Source organism: Schistocerca cancellata, chromosome 5 (genome assembly GCF_023864275.1).
Source record: "Schistocerca cancellata isolate TAMUIC-IGC-003103 chromosome 5, iqSchCanc2.1, whole genome shotgun sequence".
Lineage (NCBI taxonomy): Eukaryota > Metazoa > Arthropoda > Insecta > Orthoptera > Acrididae > Schistocerca > Schistocerca cancellata.
In genome coordinates this window covers 786141702-786166764 of record NC_064630.1, presented here as the reverse complement: position 1 = coordinate 786166764, position 25063 = coordinate 786141702, and positions in this window count along the sequence as shown.

Below are 25063 nucleotides of genomic sequence, written 5' to 3'. Positions count from 1 at the left end.
GTCCGGGGTAAGAATAGGCCCGAGGTATTCCTGCCTGTCGTACGAGGCGACTAAAAGGAGTTCAACCGTTTCGGCCTTCCATGTGATGGTCCCCCTTGGGGTTTGACCTCCATTTTTCTAAATTTCTACAGAAGTACGAGCCTTTTGGGGAAGGACACCTTACGTGGTGTACCACTGGTCCTAAGTGCACTCAGACCTTGGCACTCAGCATTGCACCGGCGTTGTAACCATACCCACTATTGCTCAAATTGGGCCTAAACGCCTTTTGGGTTGTCCCAGTTACGCCCATAGTGCGTCTCCATCTGCACCAGCGATCATGATGGACTTTCCATGGCACCAGAAATCCAGCACGGTAGCCAGCCCGTTGTGGTGGGGTCGTCATGTACCCTCTAGGTTGTAGCCCCCTGACAACACAGGGATCATACTGCCGATACCTGAGCTGCACCCTCCCCACGTCGGCCAAGGAGTAGATGCCCGTCTCCTTGGGGCATCAGGACTCCCGGCAATGGTCATCCTGCCAGGTGGCCCTTGCTGCGGCTGGGTGGCGCCCGTGGGGAGAGCCCCTGGTCGGAGTGGGTGGTATCGGGGCGGACGTTTCGCAGATGAAACGTCACCACGTATCGGGTCGCACTGCGGCCGAGTCTTTTAAAAGAAAAAGTACCGTTTCTGGTTCTGGTTCTCCTGCCCCTTCCCCCTTGGCCACTCCATGGGAGGAGGGACAGGCCCGCCGGCTTGGAGCGAAGTACTTCCCCCGCTATTTAGTCTGTTCTCGGACCGATGGGGGGACATTCGCCACCTCCAAGCCCATGTTCTTTGTTCAGCACATTGAGGACATCTTCGGGGAAATCGAGGCTCTCAGCAAGATGCGTTCAGGGTCCGTACTTATCAAGACCACGTCCGCCACACAGTCGGCGGCGCTCCAGGTGTGCGACCGCCTAGGGGACATCCCAGTCTCCATTGTCCCACATCTGGCACTCAATAGGACACAGGGGGTTATTTTTCATCGTGACCTCCTGCTACAATCTGATGAGGAGCTCAGGGCCAACCTGGAGCGCCGAGGCGTGCATTTCGTCCGGCGAGTCCAGCGCGGCCCCAAAGACCGTCGCATCGACACTGGGGCCTTTATCCTCGCCTTCGAGGGGGACGTTCTCCCAGAGAAGGTAAAGGTAATGTGCTACCGGTGTGACGTGCGACCCTACGTTCCGCCTCCTATGCGCTGTTTTCGGTGTTTGCGCTTTGGGCACATGTCGTCACGGTGTGAGGCTGAGCCCCTCTGTGGCGATTGTGGCCGTCCTCTTCGTGAGGAACATACATGCACCCCACCACCTCGGTGCGTTAATTGTCCTGGCGTCCACTCGCCTAGATCCTCAGACTGCCCCGCATATCAGAAGGAGAAGAAAATACAAGAAATCAAAACTTTGGATCGGCTGTCTTATTCTGAGGCCAGGAAGAAGTACGACCGCCTCCATCCCGTGCCATTGACCACTTCATTTGCCTCAGTTGTGTCCACTCCTTCCGCGGTATCCTCACCCCTCTCCTATCCCCCCTCCGCCTCCTCCGCCCATCAGGGGGCTCTGCCTCCGCCTCCCAAATCCCTCCCTTCCAAATCCTCCTCCCCCGTGGCCCCCACCCCCTCTGCCCCAGGGGCCATCCTTCCTCCTCCTTCCCCCCACACGCCACCTGAGAAGCGATCCTCTTCTCAGGTGTCCATCGGGGAAACGTTCCGGACCCCGGCTTCCGAGGTCCGGCGTTCCAAAACGGACCCCGCGCGTGAGGACCTTCTTCGGGTCCAGCCCACCGTCCCTGTGCCTCCTCGGCCTTCCAAGAAGGCCTCCAAGAAGAAATCTTTATCCCCCTCTCCACCCCGGCGCGTTTCGACTGACGCTCCATCCGTGAGTCGCCGCTCCCGGCCGTCCTCAGTTTCGCCGGGACGCTCTGCTGCCAGGCGCTCAGCTGGCCTTTCGTCGGCAAACGATGCTGCCCCTCCTACACAACCAGGGACAGCGGCCGCAGCTGGCGACCAGTCGATGGAACCGGATCCGCCTCCCGTCGGTTGTAGCGTTGTTCCCTCGCAACCTGGCCCTCCGCGGCCGTCGAGGTGACCAGCTCTTCCCCCGTCTCGTTCCCACAACTTTTTGACTAGCGATGGCGTTGTTTCATTGGAACATAAGAGGTATTCGATCTCATCGGGAGGAATTACAACTGCTCCTCCGCCTGCACTGTCCGCTCGTCCTTGGACTCCAGGAAACCAAGTTGCGCCCGACTGACCGTATTGCCTTTACCCACTATACCTCGGAGCGGTATGACCTTACCCCTGTGGACGGTGTCCCAGCTCATGGTGGGGTCATGTTGCTCATTCGGGACGACGTCTATTACCATCCCATCCCATTGACCACCCCACTCCAAGCAATAGCTGTCTGCCTTACTCTTTCTGCTTTTACTTTTTCAGTTTGTACCATCTACACTCCACCGTCGTCTGCCGTTAGTCGGGCTGACATGATGCACCTGATCGTTCAGCTTCCCCCGCCGTTTTTATTGTTTGGCGACTTCAATGCCCATCATCCCCTTTGGGGCTCTCCTGCATCCTGTCCAAGAGGCTCACTCTTGGCAGATGTCTTCAACCATCTCAATCTTGTCTGCCTCAATACCGGCGCCCCGACTTTCCTCTCGGACTCCACTCATACCTTCTCCCACTTGGACCTCTCAATATGTTCTACCACTCTTGCCCGTCGGTTCGAGTGGTATGTCCTTTCTGACACCTATTCGAGCGACCACTTCCCCTGTGTCGTTCGTCTCCTGCACCACACCCCATCCCCACGTCCTTCGAGCTGGAACATACTGAAAGCTGACTGGGGACTTTACTCATCCCTGGCAACCTTTCCGGACCACGATTTTCCCAGTTGTGACAGTCAGGTCGAATACCTCTCGGCTGTAATCATCCATGCTGCCGAACGTTCCATTCCTCGTACTACTTCTTCACGTCGCGTTTCCGTCCCCTGGTGGAACGAGGCTTGTAGGGACGCTATCCGTGCTCGACGACGTGCTTTACGCACCTTTCGCCGCCATCCTACGTTGGCGAATTGTATTGAATACAAACGACTCCGAGCGCAATGCCGTAGAGTCATCAAAGACAGCAAAAAAGCTTGTTGGGCCTCTTTCACCGGCTCCTTTAACAGTTTTACTCCTTCTTCCGTCGTTTGGGGTAGCCTGCGCCGGCTGTCGGGCATTAAGGCCCACTCCTCGGTACCTGGCCTGACCTCAGGTAATGCGGTCCTTGTTGATCCGGTGGCTGTCGCCAACGCCTTTGGCCGCTTTTTCGAGGAGGTTTCAAGCTCCGCCCATTACCATCCTGCCTTCCTTCCCAGGAAAGAGGCAGAAGAGGCTCGGCGACCTTCCTTCCACTCGCTGAATCTGGAAACCTATAATGCCCCCTTTACTATGCGGGAACTCGAACGTGCGCTTGCACTGTCCCGGTCCTCTGCTCCGGGGCCGGATGCCATTCACGTTCAGATGCTGGCACACCTTTCTCCGGCGGGCAAAAGCTTCCTTCTCCGTACCTACAATCGCGTCTGGACCGAAGGTCAAGTCCCAATGCGTTGGCGTGACGCCGTTGTTGTTCCTATACCCAAACCCGGGAAGGATAGACACCTTCCTTCTAGTTACCGCCCCATTTCTCTTACAAGCTGTGTCTGTAAGGTGATGGAGCGCATGGTTAATGCTCGGTTAGTCTGGATTCTTGAATCTCGACGGCTCCTTACTAATGTCCAATGTGGCTTTCGTCGCCGCCGCTCCGCTGTTGACCACCTCGTGACCTTGTCGACATTCATCATGAACAACTTTTTGCGAAGGCGCCAAACGGTAGCCGTGTTCTTCGACTTGGAGAAGGCTTATGACACCTGTTGGAGAGGAGGTATCCTCCGCACTATGCACAGGTGGGGCCTACGCGGTCGCCTGCCCCTTTTTATTGATTCCTTTTTAACGGAACGAAAGTTTAGGGTACGTGTGGGCTCCGTATTGTCCGACGTCTTCCTCCAGGAGAACGGAGTGCCTCAGGGCTCCGTCTTGAGCGTAGCCCTTTTTGCCATCGCGATCAATCCCATTATGGATTGCATTCCACCTAATGTCTCAGGCTCTCTCTTTGTCGATGACTTCGCGATCTACTGCAGTGCCCAGAGAACATGCCTCCTGGAGCGCTGCCTTCAGCGTTGTCTAGACAGCCTCTACTCATGGAGCGTGGCAAATGGCTTCCGGTTCTCCGAAGAAAAGACGGTTTGTATCAACTTTTGGCGATATAAAGCGTTCCTTCCGCCATCCTTACATCTCGGTCCCGTTGTTCTCCGATTCGTGGACACAACTAAGTTTCTAGGGCTCACGTTGGACAGGAAACTGTGTTGGTCTCCACACGTCTCTTATTTGGCGGCCCGTTGTACACGTTCCCTTAATGTCCTCAGAGTTCTTAGCGGTTCATCTTGGGGAGCGGATCGCACTGTCCTGCTTCGCTTGTATCGGTCCATAGTCCGATCGAAGCTGGATTATGGGAGCTTCGTCTACTCGTCCGCTCGGCCGTCCCTCTTACGCCGGCTCAACTCCATCCACCATCGGGGGTTACGTCTTGCGACCGGAGCCTTCTACACTAGTCCTGTCGAGAGTCTTTATGCTGAAGCTGCCGAGTTACCGTTGACCTACCGGCGCGACGTACTGCTGTGTCGGTATGCCTGCCGGCTGTCGTCTATGCCCGACCACCCCACTTACAAGTCCTTCTTCGCCGATTCTCTCGACCGTCAGTACGGGTTGTATGTGTCTGCCCTGCTGCCCCCCGGAGTCCGCTTCCGTCGCCTGCTTCGACAATTGGATTTTGCCCTCCCTACCACCTTCAGAGAGGGTGAGAGCCCGACACCACCTTGGCTCCAGGCTCCGGTTCATATTTATCTCGACCTCAGCTCACTCCCGAAGGATGGTACTCCGGCTGCAATGTATTGCTCACGGTTTGCCGAACTTCGTGCTCGACTTGCCGGTCACACCTTTATTTACACCGATGGCTCCAAAACTGACGATGGTGTCGGCTGTGCCTTTGTCGTCGGGGCCGCCACATTTAAATACCGGCTCCTCGACCAGTGTTCCAGCTTTACGGCCGAGCTTTTTGCTCTCCATCAGGCCGTTCAGTATGCCCGCCGCCACCACCATTCATCATATGTACTGTGCTCTGACTCACTCAGTGCTCTTCAGAGCCTTGGAGCTCCCTATCCGGTCCATCCCTTGATACAACGGATACAGCAGTCCCTCCATTCTTTGGCTGATAATGGTGGTTCTGTCAGCTTTCTGTGGGTTCCCGGACATGTGGGAGTGCCTGGGAATGAGGCTGCGGATGCTGCAGCCAGGGCTGCAGTCCTCCTGCCTCGGCCAGCCTCCCATTGTGTCCCGTCATCCGACGTTCGTGGGGATGTATGTAAGAGGCTTGTGTCGTTGTGGTGGGATGCTTGGTCATCCCTCCAAGGAAACAAGCTCCGGGCAGTAAAACCGCTACCAACTGCTTGGACAACATCCTCCCGACCATCTCGGCGCGAGGAGGTCCTTCTGACCAGGTTGCGGATTGGGCATTGCCGGTTTAGCCACCGCTACCTGCTCTCCGGTGACCCAGCCCCGCAGTGCCCTTGTGGTCAGGCATTAACAGTGCGCCATGTTTTATTGTCGTGTCCCCGTTTTAGTCAATTTCGTGTTGTCCTGTCCCTGCCATCTACTTTACCGGATGTTTTAGCTGATGACGCTCGAGCAGCTGCTCGTATTCTGCGTTTTATAACTTTAACTGGCTTGTCCAAGGACATTTAATCTTTTTACTTATTTTGTCTGCATCTTTGTCGGGTCCTTCTGGTGTCCCCTCCATCCCCTTGAGTTTTACCAGATTCCATGTGCTCAAACAACAGTGACTGGGCGCTAATGACCTCAGCAGTTGAGCGCCCTTAAACCCAACCAAAAAAAAAAAAAAAAAAAAAAAAAATATCTCGAAGACTGGTCTTGTAGTGGTTTCTTCCCGCGATGAGATTTGCGGTTTAGAGCGATGTATTTTGCTTATAAGGCATTTCATTCTTGATTAATTTATTCCTTGTTTCATTTGGATGTTCCAGTTTTCTTTTGAAACTGGTTTGTAATGTTCTTACTTACCTTTATAAGGGTACACTACTGGCCATTAAAAATTGCTACGCCAAGAAGATATGCAGATGATAAACGGGTATTCGTTGGAAAAATATATTACACTAGAACTGACATGTGATTGCATTTACACGCAATTTGGGTCCATAGATCCTGAGAAATCAGTACCCAGAACAACCACCTCCGGCCGTAATAACGGCCTTGATACGCCTGGGCATTAAGTCAGAGCTTGGATGGCATGTACAGGTACAGCTGCCCATGCAGCTTCAACACCATACCACAGTTCATCAAGAGTAGTGACTGGCGTATTGTGACGAGGCAGTTGCTCGGCCACCATTGACCAAACGTTCTCAATTGGTGAGAGATCAGGAGAATGTGCTGGCCAGGGCAGCAGTCGAACATTTTCTGTATCCAGAACGGCCCGTACAGAACCTCCAACAGGCGGTCGTGCATTAACCTGCTGCAATGTAGGGTTTCGCAGGGATCGAATGAAGGGTAGAGCCACGGGTCGTAACACACCTGATATATAATGTCCACTGTTCAAAGTGCCGTCAATGCGAACAAGAGGCGACCGAGACGTGTAACCAATGGCACCCCATACCATCACGCCGGGTCATACGCCAGTACGGCGATGACGAATACACGCTTCAAATGTGCGTTCACCGCGATGTCGACAAACACGGATGCGACCATCATGATGCTGTAAACAGAACCTGGATTCATCCGAAAAAACGTTTTGCCATTCGTAAACCAAGGTTCGTCGTTGAGTACACCATCGCAGGAGCTCCTCTCTGTGATGCAGCGTCAAGGGTAACCGCAGCCTTGGTCTCCGAGCTGATAGTCCATGCTGCTGCAAACGTCGTTGAACTGTTCGTGCAGATGGTTGTTGTCTAGCAAACGTCCCCATCTGTTGACTCAGGGTTCGAGACGTGGCTGCACGATCCGTTACAGCGATGCGCATAAGATGCCTGTCATCTCGACTGGTAGTGATACGAGGCCGTTGGGATCCAGCACGGCGTTCTGTATTACCCTCCAGGACCCACCGATTCCATATTCTGCTAACAGTCATTGTATCTCGACCAACGCGAGCAGCAGTGTCGCGATACGATAGACCGCAATCGCAATAGACTACAATCCGACCTTTCTCAAAGTCGGAAACGTGATAGTAGGCATTTCTCCTCCTTACACGAGACATCACAACGACGTTTCACTAGGAACGCCGGTCAACTGCTGTTTGTGTATGAGAAATAGGTTGGAAACTTCCCTCATGTTAGCACGTTGTAGGTGTCGCCACCGGCTCCAACCTTGTGTGAATGCTCTGAAAAGCTAATCATGTGCATATTACAGCATCTTCTTCCTGTCGGTTAAATTTCGCGTAGGACGGCGTCTTCGTGGTGAAGCCATTTTAACGGCCAGTAGTGTATTTATACAAAGATCTAAATGCTATTTTGTAAGTCCATTGTAAATCATTAATCTCTCATAAACAAATAAAATATTGTAGTATGTTCGGTACATAATTTGTTTGGAAAAATACATTTTCGCTTTTGCTTGTTACCTGTAATTGAAAATCACCAAAAACGTTTGTACACTGACGACAAATGGAGGCAAGCATGCAAAGATGCTCTCATTGTGTTGTACAGGAACCGGATGTCAATTTGTGGATTGAGTTCCACGCATGTTGCACTTCGTGGCTCGCATCTCGTGGTCGTGCGATAGCGTTCTCGCTTCCCACGCCCGGGTTCCCGGGTTCGATTCCCGGCGGGGTCAGACATTTTCTCTGCCTCGTTCTGGCTGAGTGTTGTGTGCTGTCCTTAGGTTAGTTAGATTTAAGTAGTTCTAAGTTGTAGGGGACTGATGAGCATAGATGTTAAGTCCCATAGTGCTCAGAGCCATTTGAACGTTTTTTTTTTTTTTTTTGTTTTTTTCACTTCGTGGTCAGTACTGGGATTAATCCACTTTGTGGACGACACTGGAGTTGTCGTCCGATGATGTTCCATATGTAGTCTACTGTAGACAGATCTGACGATCGAGCACGACGAGGCTACATGTTGACCCTGTGTAGAGTACACTGTACTACAGCAGCGGCATGTGGGTGAGCGTTGTCCTATTGAAGAACACCCTCTGGAATGTTGTCCATGAATGTCAGCATAGTGTGTCGAATACACAGACTGACAGACAAATTTGCAGTCAGGGACCGTGGGATAAGCACGAGAGAGCGCCTGCTGTCATACAAAATCGCACTGCAGACCGTATCTTCAGTGTGTCTGGCACGCAGGCAGATTGGTTGCAGACTCTCACCTGACCTCCTCCTATCCAACACACGGTCATCACCGGCACCGAGGCAGATCCTGACGTCATCAGAAAACACAACTGACCGTCACCAAGCCTTCCAATGAACTCTCGCTTGACACCACTCAAACTGCAAATGGCGGTTGTTTGCGGCAAGTGGAATGAACGCTACAGGGCTATCCTTGAAGTAACAGGTTTGTAATAGTTCATTGCGTCCCTGCAGTGTCAACTGATACTTAAATCGTTGCTGAAGACGCAGTGCGATGCGGCATAGCCATACGGTGATCTCGATAGTGTTCCATCTCGTTAGTGCCACTTGGCCCTATGGAGCCCTGTTTTCTTGCGACCGTACCTCCCTGTGACAATGCGATGTCAGCAGTCATACACAGTACCTGCATTCCGGTGAAATCCTTCTGCAATAACGGACAAGAAACATCCAGTTCCTCGTAGCGCTACTACACAACCTCGGTCAGACACAGTGAGGTGTTCATAGTGGCGTCTTTGTCGCCTTAAAGGAATTGTTCTCTAACATCAACTCGCCATGTCCAATCCCATGGGTAACTAAGGATCCCGAGAGATACATCGTGTATTTAAAGCAAACCTGATTCACATTCTCATAGTGACGCTACTAGCCTCATTCTCATGCGACTGGCGCAGAATCTGAATGGACAAAATTTCTGATGTAGAAACACGCCTACCAACTTTCTTTCATGTTTCACAACACCTTCTTGGTAGCAACATTTTTTTTTATTTTCAGTCAGTGTATATGCATACTTACGTTTCTGTGTGGTAACTTGCAAAGTGTCTTTAAAAACATTTGGTCTCTTTGATTGCCAATGAATATGTAACGTGTAATGTATGTATTATGCAAATTTACTGTGTGACGTGTCGTAGAGCAAATGACAATCTGCAAAACCTACATGCAGTATTTATAATGAAGTCAATCCCTTTGAAATTTACCAGACTCTTGAGTACCGAGTTCTATGGCCCTGTGCAATAAACTGATAAAATTCCCTGTTCAAATAACCAATGAAGTAAGTATTCCTTAGCTCTAGAGCCGCAACGGATGTAATCTTGGCATTCTATTCCCTCCACAGCAGGCATAGGAGGTATTCAGCCTTGGAACAGCGAAGTGCAATGCCGGACGTAAAATAGCTACATGCAAATAATATCAGTAGATTGGTTGTTAAATAAATAACCTTGCAAATGTTCATTTAAAATATTGGATATTGGCTCAGAGCTGTGCAATGCTGTCTGCACTGAAGCTATTAACTATCGTTAATACTTTTCTGATTCTAGCACATTATCATTTTTCTTACGCTGATTGAAAAATGTTTTCTTTAAAAAAATGTTCATTGTGTTCAAACACGACATGGAAGAGGATGAGGTACTGATAAGGGGATATCCTAAGATCAAATGCTTCAGTCTGAAAACAGTATTCAAAATAAAGTTTCTCCTTCACAAAATCTGATATGAAACATTTTACATTAACTTCAGAAACAGTGTTCTACAAATCTTACTTACTATCGTAATTAAAAACACTTGGATTGTTATATGACAGGAAGTATGGCATCATTTGACAAAATAGATTCCAAAATTTAACTTCTCTGCATCAGGATTACGAAAGACACAAAATATTGCAAATCGGGTATACATAGTCAACCTCTAGATGAAATCTGATAGAAGGTACTAGGATCTTGCATCCAAGAGTCAGCAGTGTAAATATCAGCAAAAGCCGCATTACGTTACTGCATAAAAGTATACAAAATTCCAATACTTTACAAATTTGTTCCAGTTGTCTATCATTCAGTTACAGTATAAATTTATTACACTTCTGTTACTGCCACGTGCAAAACTCAGTATTTGTTAACGGTCATTATCATTGCAGTTCATGATAATCTTACAGCCTCGCAAATTAGGAGTACACTTTACACTTTTATAGAAATAACTACGATCTTACATTTACGGCATCTGTGTGAGCACAAACAATACTATTCATCGCTCCATTTTATAAAAAGTGTATTACGCTAAGTCCATAGACGAACAGCTAAATTCTCACAGCTAGCCACCATCTTTAATTTCTACCTATGACAGAGTGCAACAGCAACTGCTATTGCGCTCTGCGCGCCCATACTTACAATCGATTCTGCCACTCAGGCAACATATTTTGCTCAGTGACGTCAAACATACAATCTATTCTACATATGACTATCGTTTCAGCTCATTTATCATTAATTATTTTACAAAATCGGGCTCCACCTACAAGTGGACCCTCACGTAAACCTCCAGCAGTGTTTGTCAAATTTCCCATACCATTTGGATGTGCACTTGACACCAAACGTAGGGGACTATTTTACATTTGTATTTACAACATGAATAACTGGTATTACATAATCATTACAATACAATCCTAAAGACAGTACAATCATTGAGGTCTTGCATCATTGGTGCATAAGTAGTAAAATTAAAGTCTGGTCATGTCATATTCAAAATGTTCCAATACATGTTGCTAGAAGATGCGTATCATTACTGAAACTAAGAATGAGGTATATCCCTAATTGTCAAGAAAATAATGGGAAAATGGTGAAGGAAAGGTTAGTGCATCTCTGAAGCTTATAATCACGTAGATGTGGCTGCATTATGAAGTCCAATTCTTTGCAGTCTCACATCTGAGTATTAGCCGTAGTGGGTTGGTCCAGGGTCCAAAAACAGCTAAACAAGTCACCCTAGAAACTTCCTGGCATATTAAAACTGTGTGCCGGACCGAGACTCGAACTCGGGACCCGAGTTCTAAACTCGGTCCGGTACACAGTTTTAATCTGCCAGAAAGTTTCATATCAGCGCACACTCCGCTGCAGAGTGAAAATCTCATTCAGAAGTCACCTTAGGCTCATTCCAGTACAAAGGTACCGTTGGTACCTGGCACTATTTTTACCAACACCCATAGTTTGTTGCTTTCGGTACATCTGTATTGTGATAATCATCATCAGTACATTTGAGGATTCTTCATCGATCCATATTGTGCATAGCCACATTGAAGTATGAATGCTAATATCGAATGGCTCCAATGCCATGAGCAGAGGGAGGAAATTTGAAGCTGGAAGGTGGGAAGCAGTATGACAAGTAAGGTAGTGGAACATATCCTAATAAATGTAGCAAAGTGTCGGTGTAAGCTCTAAATCAGCCTATATCGAGTCTTCCAATATGACAATATCTAGTAAATGTGGGAACAGAGAACAGTAAAAGTAGAATATGCTAATAAAACCATGAACTAGACTAAGCCATAGAGCTGTACATTATGACATGTCAGTTCTATACAAAATAATGGGAAGTGTGTCAACAGTCTGTCTGTAAATATAATAATTTTCAGGAGTTGTGCCATTAGTCTGTCTGTGAGTATATGAATTCTAGCATCCATGCTAAATACACAAGACAAATATTTAAGCAAACAACGCAAGACTAAATTGTTGGTAATGGATAATCCTACATAGTGACCTACAATGGCCTATATACCTATCACAATGCATATAGCAGTTGTTCGACATATTAGAAGAATAGTGAGATAGCTACAAGTTCCTTTTACATAGTTCACATCCTGACAAATATTTAAGAGTGTAATAAGAAATACTCATGTTATGGCTGCATGTGGCCACTATATAAAGTATACATGCTAATGGAAGGTCATAGGTTTTTTACAAGTGGCCATTATAAACTATGCATGAGTACATAACTACCTAAAATTGTAATGTAAATTTGATGTTTCTGACTTACAATGGCCATTTTACATAAATGCTTACACAAGCTCCTCATAAACGTCATGAAAATTAGAATTCGGGCTCTCTGTGGTCTTCTTTAAGCAATATTGCGACATAATTACTTACGAAAACCTGACAGAAAATCAAGAATTGAATGGATCAAGGTGGCGTTCTACTTGGAATATATGCATATCTTAATATTTAAGACAATCGCATAGATAATATCAATCTGAGGCTGAAAGTGGCCTCCCTACATACATAGCTGCTGATCTTAATAGCTATAAAAAGTTTGGGTCTCCAAGCGGCCTAGCACATAAAATAAATGCAAATCTTAATACACAAAACAACTGAATATAAAATATCAAGCAGAGGCTCCAAGTGGTCTTTTTACATACTATAAACATCAATGCTGAGAAACTATCATATAATATCATGTACCTATAACTTTATATGGCTTTCAGAGGACTATACGTAATTCTTAATGAGAATACATAAATCGCCAGGCTTTTACAAGAACGAAGTGCATAAATAACAGTATTATGGAAAGCATGGCCCTGTATGGCTTGTATGTGCTCATATTAGACAAAAAAATTAAAATAAAAGTATGGCATTCTATGAGTAAAGACACAATATTTATAGCTTGTATAGTACACTTGGGGCTTTATGTATTTCAGTCTAGCAAATGACCTATATCTCTAACAATACGCATGCCTACAGGGAAGGATATGGGAATAATTGCTAAGGGCAGTGCACCTTACCTGTAAAGAAAATAATTAACAGTTAATCGTCATTCGTCTTTAGCCAAGAGCTGCTATGGCCAAAGAAAAGAAGAATTGTGATTATAGTGTATGTAAGCATAAAAACAGTGGTACGAAGTGCAATAAAGCTTACTGACTAGGTAAATGTAACATATCACAATAAATACCTATGGAGTGCCGTTGTGTGCGGCCCGAAGGTATTGTTGACCGCGTCGCTGCTGGATACAAGGACGGCATAGCACTTAACTGTTGCAGATATACTCTGTCCCTACCCTCTATGTTTTCATAGGCTGTACTATCCATTGCCCTTTACCTTGACTAATTTGTAACATTTGAGAAATATTAGTATTATGAGAGTTGTTTGCAATTTGTATAGCATAATTTTGCGGGGTCGGTATATTGGAATCTGTGACTTTGCTTGTACTAAATAAACGGTGAATTGAGTATAAAATATTGCGCAGTCTGTTGTGAAAATAACTTGGAACTGTTTTTGGCGTCTCGTTAGATAGAACTGATTGATCGTAGATAATAAATCGTCTTCACACAAATGTGAATATATACTGGTCTTTTGAATATGCTTCCTACGACGTTGCTTTCGTGGCTTAGGCTTTTCTGTACTGGTGCTCAAAGCATTACTCCGAGTGATTTCACAAATTTTATCTGAAATATTGCAAATGTTGCTTGACAGTGTAAAATCAACTGTGCCAGAAGATAATTTTTTATGAAAGCTGCTGTCAATTATAGTACTCTACAATAATCAGAGTGAATACGCTGTTCGTTACAATTAGAAGGGGACTATTGACTGTTCTAACCATCATTCTTAAGGGCTGTGACATCAGATTGGGCTGGCTTATCGTCGGTAACAAAACACAGTTTGCTTAAAATAACATCTGCATCCGTGCTTCCAATTCTGAATGTGACTTCCACGAAGTTGGTGCATTTCATTTTGTGTAATAATGGCTATAGCCATACTGTAGCTGTTAATTTTGTGTTCTAACTGTAGGTTGTCATGATTATACGTAGCTGCTTTGAAAGAGATAAACGGAATGGTGGTATATTATGTGTTTTCACAGGAGTCAGTAGCAATAGTAGATCGAACAGAAGCTGTGCAGTGCTGTCTGCATTGAAGGTGTTAACTATCATTAATACTTTTCTGACTCTAGCACATTATCATTTCTCCTACTCTGATTGAAAACTTATTTCTTTAAAAAATATTCATTGTTTTGAAACACGACATGGAAGAGGATGAGGTACTTATAAGGGGATATTTTAAGATCAAACGCTTCAGTCTGAAAACAGTATTCAAAATAAAGTTTCTCATTCATAAAATCTGGTATGAACCATTTTACATTAACTTCAGAAACAGTGAACTTCTCAACTGATCTACAATTCTCACTTCCTGTCATAATTAAAAACACTTGGATTGTTACATGACAGAAAGCCTGACACCGTTTGACAAAATACACTCCTGGAAATGGAAAAAAGAACACATTGACACCGGTGTGTCAGACCCACCATACTTGCTCCGGACACTGCGAGAGGGCTGTACAAGCAATGATCACACGCACGGCACAGCGGACACACCAGGAACCGCGGTGTTGGCCGTCGAATGGCGCTAGCTGCGCAGCATTTGTGCACCGCCGCCGTCAGTGTCAGCCAGTTTGCCGTGGCATACGGAGCTCCATCGCAGTCTTTAACACTGGTAGCATGCCGCGACAGCGTGGACATGAACCGTATGTGCAGTTGACGGACTTTGAGCGAGGGCGTATAGTGGGCATGCGGGAGGCCGGGTGGACGTACCGCCGAATTGCTCAACACGTGGGGCGTGAGGTCTCCACAGTACATTGATGTTGTCGCCAGTGGTCGGCGGAAGGTGCACGTGCCCGTCGACCTGGGACCGGACCGCAGCGACGCACGGATGCACGCTAAGACCGTAGGATCCTACGCAGTGCCGTAGGGGACCGCACCGCCACATCCCAGCAAATTGGGGACACTGTTGCTCCTGGGGTATCGGCGAGGACCATTCGCAACCGTCTCCATGAAGCTGGGCTACGGTCCCGCACACCGTTAGGCCGTCTTCCGCTCACGCCCCAACATCGTGCAGCCCGCCTCCAGTGGTGTCGCGACAGGCGTGAATGGAGGGACGAATGGAGACGTGTCGTCTTCAGCGATGAGAGTCGCTTCTGCCTTGGTGCCAATGATGGTCGTATGCGTGTGCACTGAATAGTGCACGGTACATCCAAACCGTCATCGAACCCATCATTCTACCATTCCTAGACCAGCAAGGTAACTTGCTGTTCCAACAGGACAATGCACGTCCGCATGTATCCCGTGCCACCCAACGTGCTCTAGAAGGTGTAAGTCAACTACCCTGGCCTGCAAGATCTCCGGATCTGTCCCCCATTGAGCATGTTTGGGACTGGATGAAGCGTCGTCTCACGCGGTCTGCACGTCCAGCACGAACGCTGGTCCAACTGAGGCGCCAGGTGGAAATGGCATGGCAAGCCGTTCCACAGGACTACATCCAGCATCTCTACGATCGTCTCCATGGGAGAATAGCAGCCTGCATTGCAGCGAAAGGTGGATATACACTGTACTAGTGCCGACATTGTGCATGCTCTGTTGCCTGTGTCTATGTGCCTGTGGCTCTGTCAGTGTGATCATGTGATGTATGTGACCCCAGGAATGTGTCAATAAAGTTTCCCCTTCCTGGGACAATGAATTCACGGTGTTCTTATTTCAATTTGCAGGAGTGTAGATCCCAAAATTGAACTTCTTTATATCCCGATTACGAAACACAAAATATTACAAATCGGGTATACCTAATCAACCTCTACATCAAATCTGATACAAAATACTTGGTTCCCACATTGAAGGGCCACCACTGTAAAAATTAGCAAAAGCCATATTGCATTGCTGCATACTTAAAACTGAATGTACAAAATTTCATTACCTCACAAATTTTTTCCGGTTGCTTTATCTTTGTGTTACAGTATACATCCATTACTCTCCTATAACTGCCTTGTGCAGTGATCAGTATTTGCTAACGATCATTGTCATTTCAATTCATGATAATCTTACAGCCTCACAAATTAGTAACACACTTTACACTTTTGTATAAATAACTACGACCTGACTTTTACGACCTCTGTGGGGCACAAACAATACCATTCATCATTTCATTTTATAAAATCTATGTTATCCTACGTTCATAAACGAACAATTAAATTCTCACAACTAGCCACTAGCTTTAAGTCTTACATCCTACCTATGACAGAGCGCAACGGCAACTGCTACTGCGCTCCACGCTCCACTACCTACAATCGCTTCTGCTACTCTGGCAATATCTTTGGTTCAGGAGAGTCAAAATACAATCTCTTCTACATATGACATTCATTTCAGCACATTTTACAAAATCGGGCAACATGTACAAGTGGACCCCTGTAACCTCCCCGCAAAATTTCTTAGGACAATTATTTAATATAAATGGAGCCAAGTGGAACCTCCCCGTAATTATTTTTAAATGATATGAATTCAATAAAAAATGAAATCTCAGTGACAATGAAAACGCAAATAGACCGAAATGTCGATCTTAGGCCCTGTTCTTACCTCAGTAAAATTCCATCTGCTCTTATTTTTTCGGAATAACTTGGAGGAAATGCATCGCAAAAATTCTTTGAACTTAAGTAAATTTTTTCTTTAAGGAAATGCATGGGAAATTTCATTACCTTATTTAACAATATACCTCGTTCTGAATCTTGACCAGAGTCCTATGTCGACGCCCGCCGACTCCTCACACACAACAGCTAACTCGCAACTGCGTCCCACTACCGACTCCCTACATGCAACTGCCCTCTCGCGCGGTCAAGCGCAGACTAGCAACGATAAATAACTCTCTGGTCAGAGATTCTCTCATGGCTCGCCATCGCTGGTAATGAAAGCCCTGCATACATACGTGTTTCACCCCTCAAAAACTCTTACTGAAGATTTATTCAATCACAACAGGAGTTGTTTGCGGATTTAACGTTCTTTCCTTCTCAGTTTCACTAATTTATCTGATTTTAAGCATAGTTATGGTTGTTCTCCTGGCCAGTTCGTAGCTTCTCGCGTAACCCTCTCACTCGCGCAGCGCGAGTCAAATTTCACATGACTGTTCCAAACGGCTCGATGCTGTACCGAATGCTGTGGCGTGTAGGGCAATCTCGAGCCAGCTCTAGGTATAACGGTGCATACAAGCAGATTCACAACTGACTGTCTTCTTCTTAGCATATGGGTATAAGAAAACGAACGAACGGGTGTCACATGATCAAATTAGAGAATAACGAAGTCCCGACAGCGGTTAAACCTAGGAAACTAGAAACAAAGTTAACTAGTTCTGTGACAGATGCACCATGCCGTCGAACACCCAAGGAATGTTACAATCATAATGAAGTCACTAAAGGCCTACATGCACCGCTGAGTCGTTCAATAAAACTGACAAGGAAGCAGTCAGTGGAGATGACCATTCCCAGAACCTCTATGTGTCGTTGGATGAAGACAGAAGATTATAGGTAATTTCGTCCCTGCAGCATCTAAGAATTAAGTAGTCATGATATGATAACGCGACGCAATACGTTTCGAACAGTTACCTGCAGATTTTCCAACGTCCGTGGCTCAGTGTAAAATTATGATGACGGATGAATGTACTGTGTATCTTAGCTCCCTGTCTCAAAATATTTATATCTTGGGGAAAGACAGCCATTATTATGAAGAAACTAACCGGAATTTTCCTCGTGTTATGCAAGTGGTCGATGTTACTAGTGAGTTTATCACAGAGTCGTACTTCTCCGATGGGTCTGTGACTAGTGCATTGTATCTACAGGTGTTATCTCAGCTGTTTGCTGAATTCGACTAAATTGCGCTGCTGAACGATGTTCTCGTGCAACACGACGGTGGTCCTAGACACTTCAGGACTCATGCTCGATACTCGATGATCGACATGGTTCTATTTTGGACTGGACTTTGAGCATGTCTACGTAGCGGCCCCGAATCCCGAACTTAGCGTGTAATAATTGGTTGCGGTCCATCTTAAAGGAAAAGATTTCCGCAACTCGTGTGGCTTCCGCTGAAAAGCTGAAGGAAGAGATCAACCCCTTAAGAATGATCAATCTCTAAATGCCGCCCCACGCAACAGGCAGCAAATCCAATTCTGCACTGAGAAAGGTGGCTAGCATTCAGAGAGATTTTTAAATAAGTGAGAAGTATATAAGCAGATTCTTTCCTGTGTTACTCCACTGTTAGATGCATCTTTTTCTATTAACTCTTAATCTGAAACATCGGTCTGAAATAAGTGAGAAGTATATAAGTAGATTCATTCCTGTGTTACTCCACTGTTAGGTGCATGATTTTCTATTAGCTCCTAACCCGAAACATCGGTTGGAAATAAGTGAGAAGTATATAAGTAGATTCGTTCCTGTGTTACTCCACTGATAGATACACATTTTTCTATTAATTCTTAACCTGGATCATCGGTTTTAAATAAGTGAGTAGTAAGTGCAGATTCTTTCCCGTGTTACTCCACTGTTAGATGCATCTTCTTCTATTAACACTTAACCTGAAATATCGGTTTGAAATAAGTGAGAAGTATATAAGTAGATTCGGTCCTGTGTTACTCCGCTGTTAGGTGGATCTTTTTCTATTAACTCTTAATCTGAAACATCGGTATCTCAGACCCGTCGTTCATTTTAAGCGTCGAGTGTGATAGCACTGCAAGAAACGACGGTCTCTCTCTTTCAGTACATTCGTTTGAATACTTTCCATGTCAAAATCAACGTTCAACAATCAGCTGGCCTTTGATAGTATACTTATAAAGTATAGTGACTACGTATGTTTCACATTATGTGTAATAATTAGGTAAGGGCAGCAGAAGATAAGTTTCCAGTTACCACCCTTGTTACTTTCAATTGCTTTTTCGGATTTTCATAGGATTTTATTTTTTCTGTAAGCATGAATATCTGTTATTTATTAACTATACGACGGAGCGACCTTTTAAGAGGAATAAGATGCCTGCAGGTTTTGAAGCTTGAGAGTAAAACCAATCACGTGACATACATGAAGAGGGAAATGAGAAAGACGACATTTTTGATAATTCTGATGCTGATTATCTGGTAGCTAATGGCCACCATGAAAGATTGATAGTGGTGAAAAAAATGCTCTTTTGGCAGAATAGCTTGTTGTGACCTGTACAAATATTATTACTCACAGCAAACACAGTACTTTTATGGTAATGGTAATTTCAAGTGGGAACGTTCAGAGCCCGTTAAAGGAAGAAAGACGCTAAGTACAACACCTTGAAAGGAGGAATGCCTGGAATGAAAGGAACAATCGAATTTTGGCGCAAATACCTAAATAAATCTCAAGTATAGGAGAATTTAATTAATGACGACATACTAGAGCCATACCAGGTGATGGATGGAAACTGAGAAGACATGACTGAGAAGACATGTACGAAGTATCCTGCTTCACGGAAAAGCGGAACGGCGTATAAACACAACAAATGTTGTCAATCAGTTGGTCTGGAATGTGGTAGCAAGATGTAAGTCGACTGTAAAAAGTTTCAGTTCATTTGATTACTACCTTCGTTTATATTTTCTGCAATCTCGTCTAACTCATGAATATCGTGACTGTCGTAACAACAACAGCCCTTTCAAGACTCGTACTAAGTGACTACACATACTCATGATGTTTCTTGTCCAGTTTGACAAATGTAATCATCATAACGTTTAAGGCTATGACCCATTTTGTTTGAGTCATCAGACTGCTTTGATTGAGTCCGGCATGAATTTCTCTCCAGTGCCATCCTCTTGGAACCTACGTACTTAATTATTTAATGAATTTATTCCAGTCTCTGTCTTCCTGTACAATTTTTGCCCTCTGCAGCTCCCTTTAATACCACGGAACTCATTCCCTCATGTCTTAACAGATGTCCTATCATCCTGTCCCTTCTCTTTGTCAGTATTTTCCACATATTCCTTTCCTCTCCGATTCTGCACAGAACCACCTCATTCCTTACATCGTTAGTCCACCTAATCATTGACATTCGTCTGTAGCACCACATCTCAGGTGTTTCCATTCTCATCTGTTCCCGTTTTCCTACAGTCCGTGTTTCACTAACATACAATGCTGGACTGCATTCTCAGAAATTTCTTCTTCAAATTAAGCCGTATGTTTGATACTACCAGACTTCTCTTCCTCAGGAATGCCCTTTTTTGCCATTGCTATCTTTTGATGTCCTCCTTGCTCCGTCCGTTATTGGTTATTTTGCTACGTAGACAGCAGAATTCCTTAACTTCGTCTGCTTTGTGACCATCACTCCCGATGGTAAGTCTCTCGCTGTTCTCATTTCTACAACTTCTAATTACTTTCATGTTTCTTCAATTTATTCTCAGTTTGTTCTCATTAGACTCTTTATTCCATTCAGAAGATCACGTAATTCTTCTTCACTTTCACACAGGAAAACAGTGTCATCAGCAAACTGTATCACTGGTATCCTTTCACCTTCAATTTTAATTCTATTCCTGAGCCTTTGTTTTATATCCATCATAGCTTCTTCGACATAGTGATTGAACAATAGAGGCGAAAACGTCCCTGTCTTACAGGCTTTTAATTCGAGCATTTCGTTATTCGTCGTCCACTCTTATTATTCCCTCTTCGCCCTTTTACATATTATATATTCCCGTCTTTCCCTACAGCATAACCCCATTTTCCTCAGAACTTCGAACATCTTACACAATTCTACATAGTCGAACTCTTTCTCCAAGTTGACAAATCTTACGAACATTGCTTGATATTTGTTTATTCTTGCTTCCATTATCGACCGCAACGTCAGAATTGCCTCTCTGGTGTCTTCACCTTTCCTGGAGTCAAACCCATCGTCATCTAATACATCCTCAATTTTCTTCTCCATTCTGATCTACATTAATCTTGTCATCAACCTTAACGCATGAGCTGTTATGCTGGTCGCTCGATAATTCTCGCACTGTCGGCTCTTCATCATCATCATGTGGTCTTCAGTCCTGAGACTGGTTTCATGCAGCTCTCCATGCTACCCTATCCTGTGCTAGTTTCTTCATCTCCCAGTGCTTCTGCAACCTACATCCTTCTGAATCTGCTTAGTGTATTCATCTCTTGGTCTCCCTCTACGATTTTTACCTCCCACGCTGCCCTTCAATGCTAAATTTGTGATACCTTTATGCCTCAGAACATGTCCTACCAACCGGTCCCTTCTTCTCGTCAAGTTGTGCCACAAACTCCTCTTGTCCCCAATTCTATTCAATACCTCCTCATTAGTTATGTGATCTACCCATCTCATCTTCAGCATTCTTCTGTAGCACTAAATTTCGAAAGCTTCTATTCTCTTCCTGTCCAAACTATTTATTGTCCATGTTTCAATTCCATACATGGCTACACTCCATACAAATACTTTCAGAAACGACTTCCTGACACTTAAATCTATACTCGATGTTAACAAATTTCTCTTCTTTAGAAACGCTTTCCTTGCCATTGCCAGTCTACATTTTATATCTTCTCTACTTCGACCATCATCAGTTATTTTGCTCCCCTGATAGCAAAACTCCTTTACTACTTTAAGTGTCTCATTTCCTAATCTAATTCCCTCAGCATCACCCGACTTAATTCGACTACATTCCATTATCCTCGTTTTGCTTTTGTTAATGTTCATCTTATATCCTCCTTTCAAGACACTGTCCATTCCATTCAACTGCTCATCCAAGTCCTTTGCTTTCTCTGACAGAATTACAATGTCATCGGCGAACCTCAAAGTTTTTATTTCTTCTCCATGGATTTTAATACCTACTCCGAATTTTGCTTTTGTTTCCTTTACTGCTTGCTCAATATACAGATTGAATAACATTGGGGACAGGCTACAACCCTGTCTCACTCCCTTCTCAACCACTGCTTCCCTTTCACGCCCCTTGAATCTTATAACTGCCATGTGGTTTCTGTACAAATTGTAAATAGCCTTTCGCTCCCTGTATTTTACCCCTGCCACCTTTAGAATTTGAAAGAGAGTAGTCCAGTCAACATTGTCAAAAGCTTTCTCTAAGTCTACAAATGCTAGAAACGTAGGTTTGCCTTTCCTTAATCTAAGATAAGTCGTAGGGTCAGTATTGCCTCACGTGTTCTAATATTTCTATGGAATCCAAACTAATCTTCCCCGAGGTCGGCTTCTACCAGTTTTTCCATTCGTCTGTAAAGAATTCGCGTTAGTATCTTGCAGCTGTGACTTATTAAACTGATAGTTCGGTAATTTTCACATCCGTCAACACCTGCTTTCTTTGGGATTGGAATTATTATACTCTTCTTGAAGTCTGAGGGTACTTCGCCTGTCTCATACATCTTGCTCACCAGATGGTAGAGTTTTGTCAGGACTGGCTCTCCCAAGGCCGTCAGTAGTTCTAATGGAATGTTGTTTACTCCTGGGGCCTTGTTTCGGCTCAGGTCTTTCAGTGCTCTGTGAAACTCTTCACGCAGTATCGTACCTCCCATTTCATCTTCATCTACATTCTCTTCCATTTCTATAATATTGTCCTCAAGTACATCGCCCTTGTATAGGCCCTCTTTATACTCCTTCCACCTTTCTGCTTTGCCTTCTTTGCTTAGAACTCGGTTTCCATCTGAGCTCTTGATATTCATACAAGAGGTTCTCTTTTCCCCAAAGGTCTCTTCGATTTTTCTGTAGGCCGTATCCATCTTACCCCTAGTGAGATAAGCCTCTACATCCTTACATTTGTCCTGTAGCCACCCCTGCTTAGCCATTTTGCACTTCCTGTCGATCTCATTTTTGAGACGTTTATATTCCTTTTTGCATGCTTCACTTACTGCATTTTTGTATTTTCCCCTTTCGTCAATTAAATTCAGTATCTCTTCTGTTACCCAAGGATTTCTACTAGCCCTCGTCTTTTTACCTACTTGATCCGCTGCTGCCTTCACTATTTCATTCCTCAAAGCTGCTCATTCCTCTTCTACTGTATTTCTTTCTCCCATTCCTGTAAATTGTTGTCTTATGCTCTCCCTGAAACTCTGCACATCCCCTGGTTTAGTCAGTTTATCCAGGTCCCATCTCCTTAAATTCCCACCTTTTTGCAGTTTCTTCAGTTTTAATCTGCAGTTCATAACCAATAGATTGTGGTCAGAGTCCACATCTGCCCCTGGAAATGTTTTACAATTTAAAACCTGGTTCCTAAATCTATATCTTACCATTATATAATCTATCTGAAACCTTTTAGTATCTCCAGGGTTCTTCCATGTATATAACCTTCTTTTATGATTCTTGAACCAAGTGTTAGCTATGATTAAGTTATGCTCTGTGCAAAATTCTAACAGACGCCTTGCTCTTTCATTTCTTACCCCAAATCCATATTCACCTACTATGTTTCCTTCTCTCCTTTTTCCTACACTCGAATTCCAGTCACCCATGATTATTAAATTTTCGTCTCCCTTCACTATCTGAATAATTTCTTTGATTTCATCATACATTTCTTCAATTTCTTCGTCATCTGCAGAGCTAGTTGGCATATAAACTTGTACCACTGTAGTAGGCGTGGGCTTCGTGTCTATCTTGGCCACAATAATGCGTTCACTATGATGTTTGTAGTAGCTTACCCGCACTCCTATTTTTTTTATTCATTATTAAACCTACTCCTGCATAACCCTTTTTCATATTGTAATTATAACCCTGTATTCACCTGACCAAGAGTCTTGTTCCTCCTGCTACCGAACTTCACTAATTCCCACTATATCTAACTTTAACCTATCCATTTACCCTTTTAAATTTTCTAAGCTACCTGCCCGATTAAGGGATCTGGCATTCCACGCTCCGACCTGTAGAACGCCGGTTTTCTTCCTCCTGATAACAACGTCCTCTTGAGTAGTCCCCGACCGGAGATCCTAATGGGGGACCATTTTACCTCCGGAATATTTTACCCAAGAGGACGCCATCATCATTTAACCATACAGTAAAGCTGCATGCCCTCGGGAAAAATTACGGCTGTAGTTTCCCCTTGCTTTCAGCCGTTCGCAGTACCAGCACAGCAAGGCCGTTTTGGTTATTGTTACAAGGCCAGATCAGTCAATCATCCAGACTGTTGCCCCTGCAACTACTGAAAAGGCTGCTGCCCCTCTTCAGGAACCACACGTTTGTCTGGTCTCTCAACAGATACCCCTCCGTTGTGGCTGCACCTACGGTATGGCCATCTGTATCGCTGAGGCACGCAAGCCTCCCCCCCCCCTCCCCCTCGCCGCCAGCGGCAAGGTCCATGGTTCATAGGGGGTGTCGGCCCTTACAGTCTTCGAAATTGTGTGGATGGTATTTCTCCGAGAGTCAGATGGTAAGTCGCCAGACTCATACATTCTACATACAGATGTGAATAGTCAATTACTTGCCACTTCCTTGAATTATTTTGGAAATTCTGATGGAATGTTATCTATGTCCTATGCCTTAGTCGATCTAAGGCCTCTAAAGCTCTCTTAAATTCTATTACTGAATTGCATACGTACTAATACTGTCTGTTCTAAATGGACTCTATTACATCAGACAAATTGCCCCCCCCCCCCCCCCCCGCGCTCATAGAGGCTTTTAGTGTGTTCTTTCCACCTATCGCTTTCTCTTCTGCATTTAACAGTGAAATTCCCGTTGCACTCTTAATGTTAACACTCTTCTTAATTTCACTGAAGTTTGTTGTGGCTTTCCTATATGCTGAGTCAGTCCTTGCGACAATCACTGTTTAAATTTCTTCGCATTTTTCGTGCAGGTATTTCGTCGAAACTTCCCTGGACTTTTTCTTTCGAACTTCTGTGATTGCCGTTTTCAGAGATGTCCATTCCTCTTCAACTGTACTGCGTATTGAGCTATTGCTTATTGCTGTATCTATAGCCTTAGAGGACTTCAAGCGCGTCTCGTCATTCCATAGTACTTCAGTTGCATATTGATCGTTTCTGACTAATCCATTAAACGCTTCATTACTACTACATTGTGATCTGATTCTATATCTCCTCCTGGGTATGCGTTACAATCCAGTATCTGATTTCGGAATCTCTGTCTGACCATGTCGTAAT